The sequence below is a fragment of the Equus asinus genome, chromosome 16 (assembly GCF_041296235.1).
Source record: "Equus asinus isolate D_3611 breed Donkey chromosome 16, EquAss-T2T_v2, whole genome shotgun sequence".
Taxonomy (NCBI): domain Eukaryota; kingdom Metazoa; phylum Chordata; class Mammalia; order Perissodactyla; family Equidae; genus Equus; species Equus asinus.
In genome coordinates this window covers 51,398,136-51,407,635 of record NC_091805.1, presented here as the reverse complement: position 1 = coordinate 51,407,635, position 9,500 = coordinate 51,398,136, and positions in this window count along the sequence as shown.

Genomic DNA, 9,500 nt, shown 5'->3' with positions numbered 1-9,500 from the left:
TACCTTTCTTACATATATCTCATATGATAAGATAATGCAATAAGAGAATTGGTCAAAAGACTTGAGAAAATACTTCACAAAAGAAGATATGTAAATGGCCAAAAAGCACATGAAAAGTTGCTCAACTCTGTCATCCTGGAAATAAATTCATACTGCAATGGTTACCATTCCCCATCCATTAGCATGACTGAAATTAAAGAGACTAGAAATACCACGTGTGGTGAGGGTGTAAAGCAACCAGAAATCTCTTGCACTTGTGGGAATGAAAAATGGGACAACCACTTTGAACAGCTGCACCACAGTTAAACATGCACCAGTCATGTGAAAAGCTGTTCCACTGCCAGGTGTTTACATAATATGTCCACAAAACAATCCGCACAAGAATATGCACAATAGCTTTATTCATAATGGCCAAAACCTGGAAACTACACAGATGTCCATTAGTAGACGAATGTATAAATAGACACAACACTGCCATACAAAAGAATACCCATTTGCAATAAAAAGGCATGAACTCTTGATGCCTGGAGTAATGTGGATGGATTTTAAAATCATTATGCTGCATGAAGAAATGCAGACATGAAAGAGTACATGTATGGTTCCATTGTATAAAGTTGTTAAAAACGCAAACCCATCTGTAATGACCGTGGTTGCCTGGGGATGGGGGTTGAGGGAGTGATGGACTGCAAAGGGGTGCAAGGAAGGTCATGAGCTAATGGAAATGTGCTGTGTCGTGATGGTAGCAGTAGTTTCATTAGTGTATAGTCTGTCAGATGCATTTAATTGTATACTTTAAAGTGGTGCAGTCTATTGTACCTAAATTATACCTCTGCAGCATTCGTATAATAATCAATTGTATTTCTCCATTCTAGCAATGAGTTATTGAGAAAATGAAATTCAGTAAAACAATATGAAGATTACCATCCACAATCATTAAATGCCTTAGAACACATATAATAAAGACCCCTGAAAACTATTACTGAGAGAAATTAAAGAAGATCTAAATAATTCGACAAAAATCTATGAAATTCATAGACTGGAAGCTTCAATATTGTTAGAATGACAGATCAACATTATCCCAATTAATATTGCAGCAGGCATTTTTTGGGTAGATTTTCAAGCTAACTCTAAAATGTATATGGAAGTGAAAGTACCTAGAATAGCGAAGACAACCTTGAAGAAGAATTAAGTTGGCGGACACACTCTACTACATTTCAAAATTCACTTTAAAGCTATAATAATTACAACATTATAACACTGGTGCAAGTAAACACAACACAAGCAAATTAATGTGAAAGAGTCGAGAGTAAAATATTTACCCACATACACACACAATTATTTGATGTTTTTTTAAATAAAGTCACCAATACATTTCACTGGGGAAATAAAAGACTTTTCCATAAAAAGTGTTAGAAAAAATGAATATTTATTTAAACATAAGTTAATATGAAAAACCACTTCCCACCATACATTGAAGTTAATTGGAGATGTGAAAGTTAAACCTATAAAACCTTTGAAAAAAATGGGAATATTTTCATGAACAATGAAGAGGCAAGGATTTCTTAGACATAATACCCAGGAACCCACTATAGATGAAAAATGGATCAAAGTGGATTTCATAAAGTATCGATTCTTTAGCTTATCATACATGACTGTTTAAAAAGTGAAAAAGCAATTCATAGGCTAGAAATAATTACTTGCAATACTTATATCTGACGAGGAACAGTAAATCCAAAGTATGCAAAGAACTTATAAAGTCAGAAGGAAAATTACAAACAACCTCATTTATTAATGAGCAGATTAGAAAAGCCACTTGACATAATAAGAGAGTCACTTGGCCAGTAAGCTTTGGAAAACCAAGATGGCAAACCACTACACAGCCTGCAGGATGGCTAAAATTAAAAAGACTGAGAATACTAAGTGTTGGGGACTATACTAGAGAGACTGGAAGTGTCCTGTATTTAGGGGGAAATGTAAAAGGATACAACTCCTTTGCGAGAGTCTCTGTCAGTTTCCACCCTTTCCCCAGGCAATTCTGTTCTTAGGTGTATGTACCCAGGAGACTGGGTATCTCCACAAGTGAATATCCCCATCAAAAATTATGTATGAATATTCACAGTTGCTTCATGCATAATAACCAAAAATGAATCTGTCCATCATCAGAAAAATGGATAATGAAATTTTGTGATAACCATAAATGAGAATATTTCTTGGCATGAAAAAACCAAATTACTGAGATAGTAATCTGTCAAGATTGAACCTCAAAACCAGATATTGAGGGAAAGAACACAGAACAAAAGAGAGTATACTGCATCATTGCGTTTATATGAAGTGCAAAAATAAGCAAAATTAATCTCTGGTGAGAGAATTCAGAATATGTTTATCTGTGGGGGATGGGTGTTGACTGGCAGGAAGTGTGATAGAACTTTGGGGGGTGGTGGGAAATGTTCCGTTTCTTGGTCTGGGTGGTGATTACACAAGGCGTGTGTATGCTAAATTCATGGAGCTGTCCTCTTAAGTTTTGTGCATTTTCTTCTAGGTAAATTATACCTCAATAAAAAAAGTTAACAATAAAAAAAGAGAGATGATGACAAAGAGTAAAAAGAGTGACAAATGACAGAAAATTGATAATAAATATTCAACATAAAAATAATATGAATCCCTTGAGAAGAAACCCAAAGCAGTGAAACAGAACAAACACTGAAAAGTATAGTTTAACCAAAAAAGATAATGAAATTTAAAAGCTCTAATAATATTAAAATGACACACTGTTACCTTAGGAAAATCACCCTAGAACAACAAACGCTGAGACTATTCCAGCAAAAGTACTGCCACTCAGTTTGACATCATGGTACGAGGCTGACTTCGAAGGCCAAACAGAAATGGTTTCTAGTGCTCAATCCTCTGCTTACTCGATGTGTGATCTTGGGAAACTGTGTAGTCTTTCTGGGTTTTCTCAGAAGAGGATAAAACGTGACTAATAGCATAACCAGAAGGACCTGCAATGGAATATACAACTATGTTATACAGCTATATACTGGGGGGCTTTGGGGAGAAGAAGAATAAAAAACCTGACTAACAGGATACTTCATAGGATTAAATATGAACACCCGAACAATAATAGGCCCTAAGGACATACGTGACGTTGAGTCCTCCTTTACTCACTGTAAATCTATAGCCAGAAAACTATTGGCAGACAGCAGATTAGTTGTTCTTAAAAAAACATTTTTTCCACCATTTCTGGAAAAAAGTCGTGGATGTAGTAAAAAGAATTGGAGAGGCACAAGAGCCTCTTGAACAACCATCCCCAAACCCTGAAGCAGGACTCGTTTCCATCAGAGACCAGAGAGGAAAGTCTTGCCTAAGCCCAACCCCTGCAGTCTTCCCTGTCTGGAGTGGACTGAGGGCGTCCACTCTAGCTCTAGAACAAGCTGGGCTCCCAAGGGTTTCTCAGAAAAACACTCAATCAGTGGTTCCACCCTAAAGATATTGAACAATTTTTGAAACCAGGAGAGGTCAAGGAGAAGCTGAAGCACGTAACCAGAACTCTCTCCTGAATCAAAGCCAGGATGTCAATAAATACCATTTCCAAGATCTCTGTTCTTTTTTTTATTTTTAATTTTTGGGGAAGATTAGCCCTGAGCTAACTACTGCCAATCCTCCACTTTTTCCTGAAGAAGACTGGCCTTGAGCTAACATCCATGCCCATCTTCCTCCACTTTATACGTGGGATGCCTACCACAGCATGGCTTTTGCCAAGCAGTGCCATGTCTGCACCCGGGATCCGAAGCAGCGAACCCGGGGCCACCGAGAAATGGAACATGTGAACTTAACCGCTACACCACCGGGCCGGCCCCATAGATCTCTGTTCTACTACATGGATGCTCCATCGGAGTGGTGGGCAGGCCTGTGAATATCAATCAAGAAGGATATAAATATATATCAATTTATAGGAATCAAAATTCAAAAATGTCCCCCTACCCTAACCCAGGAAAGTTCTAATTCAAAGCAGTGTGTTGAAAAAAACAGAGGTGTAAATCTTTGTGAGCTTTGATTAGGTAATGATTGCTGAGATATGACAGCGAAAGCAAAAACAATCAATGAATAAGTAGATCGATTGGACTTCACCAAAATTAAAATTTTCTGTGCTTCAAAGGATGCTAACAAGGAAGTGAAAATACAACCCACAGAATCAGAGATGACAGCTACAAAACATGTATCCAATAAGAGTGTAGTACCCAGAATATTTAACAAACTTTTACAATGCAACAGTAAATAGAGCTGATGTAGACATAGCAATTCCACTCCTAGGTATACATCCAAGAGAATTGAAAACATATGGTCACAAACAAACTTGCACATGAACATTCATAGCAGCATTATGCATAGTAGCCCAAAGTAGAAACAACCCAAATATCCATCAACTGATGAATGAACAATATGTAGCATAGCCATAAATGAAATATTATTAAAGCATGAAAATAATAAAAGTACTGATACATGCCAAACCATGGATTAACCTTGAAAACAGTATGCTAAGAAGCCAGACACAAAGACCACATGTTGAATGGTTCCTTTTAGAAGAAATGTCCAGATTCAGCAAGTCCATAGAGAGAGAAGGTTGCCAAGGGCTGGGAGAATAGGAGAATAGGGAGTAACTGCCAATAGGTATGGCGTTTCATTTTGGAGGTAATGAAAACATTCAGAAATTAGGTAGTGGTGATAGTTTCACCACCTTGCAAATAGACTGAAAGTCACTGACTTGTACACAAAATGCTGAATTTTACTGTTTATGAATTATGCCATGATAACAATAAGGCAGCACTGTGACTTTGCACAGTCCCATGCCCTGTATTTTCATGAAACAGTGTGTCCCAAATTAATAGCCGGTGGCCAGAATATGATGCTGTTAGCGTTTTGTGAAAAATATATTGGATGAAAAAATTAGATTCAGGAAAATTTTGGTAGAAATGAGGTATAGGCGAAGAAAGTACCTCCCAGGGAAGACATGACACAAGAATGAAAATGTGGGAAGAAGATTTTGGGGGAGAGGGGGACTACCAGACCCCTGGCTTCAGCCCTTACAGCCAGAAGACCTTGGGCCAGTTACAGACCCTCTCTGTGCCTTGGTTTCTTCATCTGCAAACCAGGGAAATGTCATGCTTTCCTAACAAGTCAATGGTGAAGGTTAGAATTAATAGTGTATCTGAAATAATCATCCCCAAACTGTGAGGAAGGTCGATGACAGCAGTGGGCCCTCCACCTGTTTCGCACCTGAGTAACTTCAGCAAATACATTCCATGCCCCACCTCCGCCCATTGAATCAGAATCACTACAAGTGAGAACTGTGAACTTGATTTGTAGTAACCCTCCCAGATGATTCTTATAATGATTCCCTCCCTTGGTGGGAAACGCTGAGCTGTGTAACTTTTACCCAAAAGACAAAAGTGGGACAGAGCAGAACCACAAGGACATTTTCAATCCATTCTCTAAGGCAGAAGAGGAACTGTTGGAGGAGCCTAGAATTGAAAGGCACCTGTACCATCTGACCCCGTTTTAACGTCATCCAGTTTACAGCAGAGACACAAGCCCTTGGGGATGTACTCCTGAGGAACCTGACAGTTCACCTTGAAATAGTGAAAGCCCTCATTTCAAATCCCGGCTTGCTTTGAACGGAAGTTAAATTCACCCTCTTTTGCTCATTGAAGGAACCAGTCTTCCACAAGCCTCTTACCTCAAAGCAATCACTTATTTGCTCGTATAAATAAGAACTGTTTTTCGTATTTTTTTCTATTTTTAATTTGGCCAAGTAAATTACTCAATGCCCCTCTTCTTCAAGTTTTTTACTTTTTGCTTATGGACAATAATATTACCTGAAATGATTATAATGAAAATAAGGTGCCATTCTATGTGTACAGAGCTTCTTAGAAAAATTCCCTGCACAATGTTACTCAATGCACTATGACTGTTATTATGATTACTATAATTAGCACTGCAAAACGCTCCTCCCTGTGACCTCAAGTATGTCATGTAACTTTTGCAAGCCTTCAGTTTCGTCACTTTTAAAGTGAAGGAATTTGACAATTTTTTCTTTCTCCAAGCGAAGGTTGGGTCCCATAAACACTAGAAAATAGGTTTCTTTAAAGCCTTTGACAGATCTCACTCATCAATATCATTCCACAGCATAGTTGGAGGATGGCATGGGATGAGGGAGCAGATAAGCTTCCACAAGTGGTTGATCCAGGCCTCCATCCTTCACTTTGACATGAATGCTGGGCCACACATGGTCACACCAGTTGCAGCCTTAACTCAGGCAAGTCCAGCAGCTAACCTGAAGAGGCCGATGCGACAGCGAATCTGCCAAGTCTCAGGCTCACAAGACCCAGTTGAGACCAGATGCAGAGAAAGTGAAGAGAGGGTTCAGGGCATCGTTTTTCCTGCCTTGCTCTCCTTCTCTTTGAAACCTCAGCATCATTGTCACTGAACCCCATTGCACATGTACACTGTGGATCATCAACCATCCCTGACCCTTGACCTTGAACTGACCGTGTTCTCTTAGTGGAATACAACTACAGGTCAGTGGCATGAGGACAACTTAAAGTGATCTATCTAGCGATGTTCCATAAAAACTGCCCTGGATCTGTGTCTGTGCAATATGTAGATGAATTGAAGGAACATAGAAAAGTATCTTCATGTTTACAAATCTTTCCAAAAGAAATGAGCACGACATGTATTCCGGGATGTATACCTAAACTATTTTAATCATTTTGACAGCTCAGAAAGAGCTCTTGTGGGACTAGAATGAAATCCATGAGTAAGAAATATGACGTATGTTGTTTAGCGACATTAAAAGCATCCTCTTCAAACATGGTGAACAACATTTTGATGAACAACATCCAAAAAGCAACCAAGAAATGGAGGAGGAGTTTGGGAGGTAGGGATGTTAAACTTGACTTGCTGCCCCAGTGATGGAAAAGAAGCCAACGTGACACCAGGATACAGCAAACAGAATATTTAGAGTTTCAGGACAGAGCACATTTTTTTAAATGAGTTCATTCTTTTATATGGTACTCTGCTCTTGTCCTACATTTTTTAATGGATATAGAAAAAATGGTAGAAGAACATCATCATGAGAGTCTAAAAATTTGACCTCTTTCCCTTGTGGAAAAGCCTTAAGCTCTGTTTTAATTTAAGGAGAAGGTTGCATGACTTCATGACAGCCCTCAAGAAAATAAAACTTGTTGGGAAACTATTTCTGCCTTGATGTTTTTCTAAACATACAAGAACGAACACTGAGAAACTGTTATGCTTAGATATGTCTTGGAAAGAGATAGGTTGGTACTATCAGCACAAGGGTAGACACCTCTTCAGAGTGGCTGCTGAGGGGTGGTCCCCATCAGTGGTGACCTTCAGAAGAGACCAGGTGGCCTTATGTATCAGCATGGCCTAGGCAACTGGAAGGCAGGGGCTCGTAAGATTCCGTGACAGCCCCCACCTTCCAATTCTGCTATTGAAACTCCAGATGGTTACCTGGCACTCTGGTTCCTCCCTCCGTCACTCATGTTGGAGTGTGAGCTACAGGCAGTGCATTGGCTCTGAGCTCTGGCGTCTTGAATCTTGTTTTGGGGGTTACAGACTTGCTAGTGTTGTGGGGTGTTGATCACATTGTTCCCAACAGTAAGTTAAGAATTCCTGGATCCTCACACCTCAGTCCTCATTAAACCTATTCGCTTTCACTTGTTTTTAACCCATTCTGTCTCTGGGTCTCTTCTCCCCAGTCCCTGACCTACCTCTTCTGCCCCACGTCAACATGGCAGTTTCTCTTGGCCCTGTGTGTGATCCAGGGGCCAAAATGACCCTCCTGGAAATCAACCAGGAGCTTCAGTCCTAGCTGTAACAAAGGAAACAGGACTTTCGAGACCTCAAAGAGAAGTTCCTTGTCTCTGAGTCCACAGCCTACATGCTGTCCAACCAGCTTCAGAAATACAGTAAGTCCTGCAGGTCACCAGAGTGATGAGTGACCACTGTGTTCCCCCTAAGAAACTAAAAACTCTCCAGACCTTTTCTTCTGTTCCCCTAGGCAAAATAAACTTCATTCTGACCACAATCCAGGAAAGGTACAAGTGGGTATTTTACCCTCAGTTTTTTGAGCATGGACAAACCGAGGCCCAAAGAGTTGAGGGATTTTTCCAGATTGGCAGTGAGGTATAGGTGGGATTAGCATTAAAATCCCAGTGACTGATTCCTGGTGCAGGCACAGAACTGCCTGTTTCTCTGTGTAACAGGCTAACCTGTTTCTGCCAGCATCCTCTCTGTACAGAATCAGATCAGCATCACTCTTGGCCTAAGTGTCCGGGACTAATGAGCTCCATCAGTTCAGGCTTCACTGAGGTCCCACTGGCAAAGCTCTGTGCTCCTTACACTGGGGAGACGGGGTGATGGTACACACTGGGGGAAGCAGGTGATGTTCCTGCTTTACAGGAGCCTGAAGATGAGTGTGCTCCTCACTGACACTGTGGTATCCATGAGTGATGCCATCAATACAGGGACAACCCTGCTGAGCGGGAAGCCATGCTTCCTGAGCATAGGCTTATTCTTTCTGAGTCCAAGGAAGCCACTTTGCTTCTTGCAGTGAGGTAGAGGGTGTTTCTGGGGAAATGAGAGAATCCGTACCCCCTCTTCTGTGTCTCTTTGAGCTGGTGAACCTTTGGTGATACAGGACTGCCAGCAGGTCCGGGTGACCTTGAGGGTCTGGGCTGTGAGACATGGCCAAAGTGAGAATGACGGTAAGTGGGGGTGGCCACCAGCCCCAATAAAAACTCAAGCCATTGTCTGTGGCAGGCCCTTCCCTCCCACAGTCAGCCTCGCAATTGGAAGCTCAATCACCGTTCAGTAAGACGGGGCTGTGGTGACGAAAGGGATCGTGAGAACAGGGGCTCGTGCAAAACAGAGTGATTAGAAGGAATCTTGACAACTCTGAGTCTGCATGGGTGTTATTTTCTAATAAACCATCGTGGGAGTGGTTAATTTAAAATGACTGACGCAGAGAAAAGCAAACATTGAAACCTGCTATTTAAGAAAGTGAAGAGATGAAGTTTTGAGAAGGACTAAGTTTTCCTTACAGCTTTTTTTTATAGGCGTAACATAACTGTAGGAAACAAATTTTGAAGATGATGAAGAAAAAAGATGTCACCCAAGATCTTGTGGCGAGGTAACACAGTGCATTGGTGAAGACTGAGCCAATCTTCCTGGACTCAGATCCAAGCTGTGGTTTTTGCTGAGCTTCACAGTTTCCTCCTCCATTAGTATGGCGCTGTCATAGTGCCTACTTCTTTGAGTGGTTGCAATGAATTACATGAGTTATTTCTGTAAAGTTACTAAAACAATTCTTTACACTCAGGAAACACTATTTATTAGTTCTTTCTTGTACTGCTTTGAATTGAAAACAACTTCTTTTACAGCCTGTGCCTATTTCCTTCAGGGATTGATGGTCATGACTT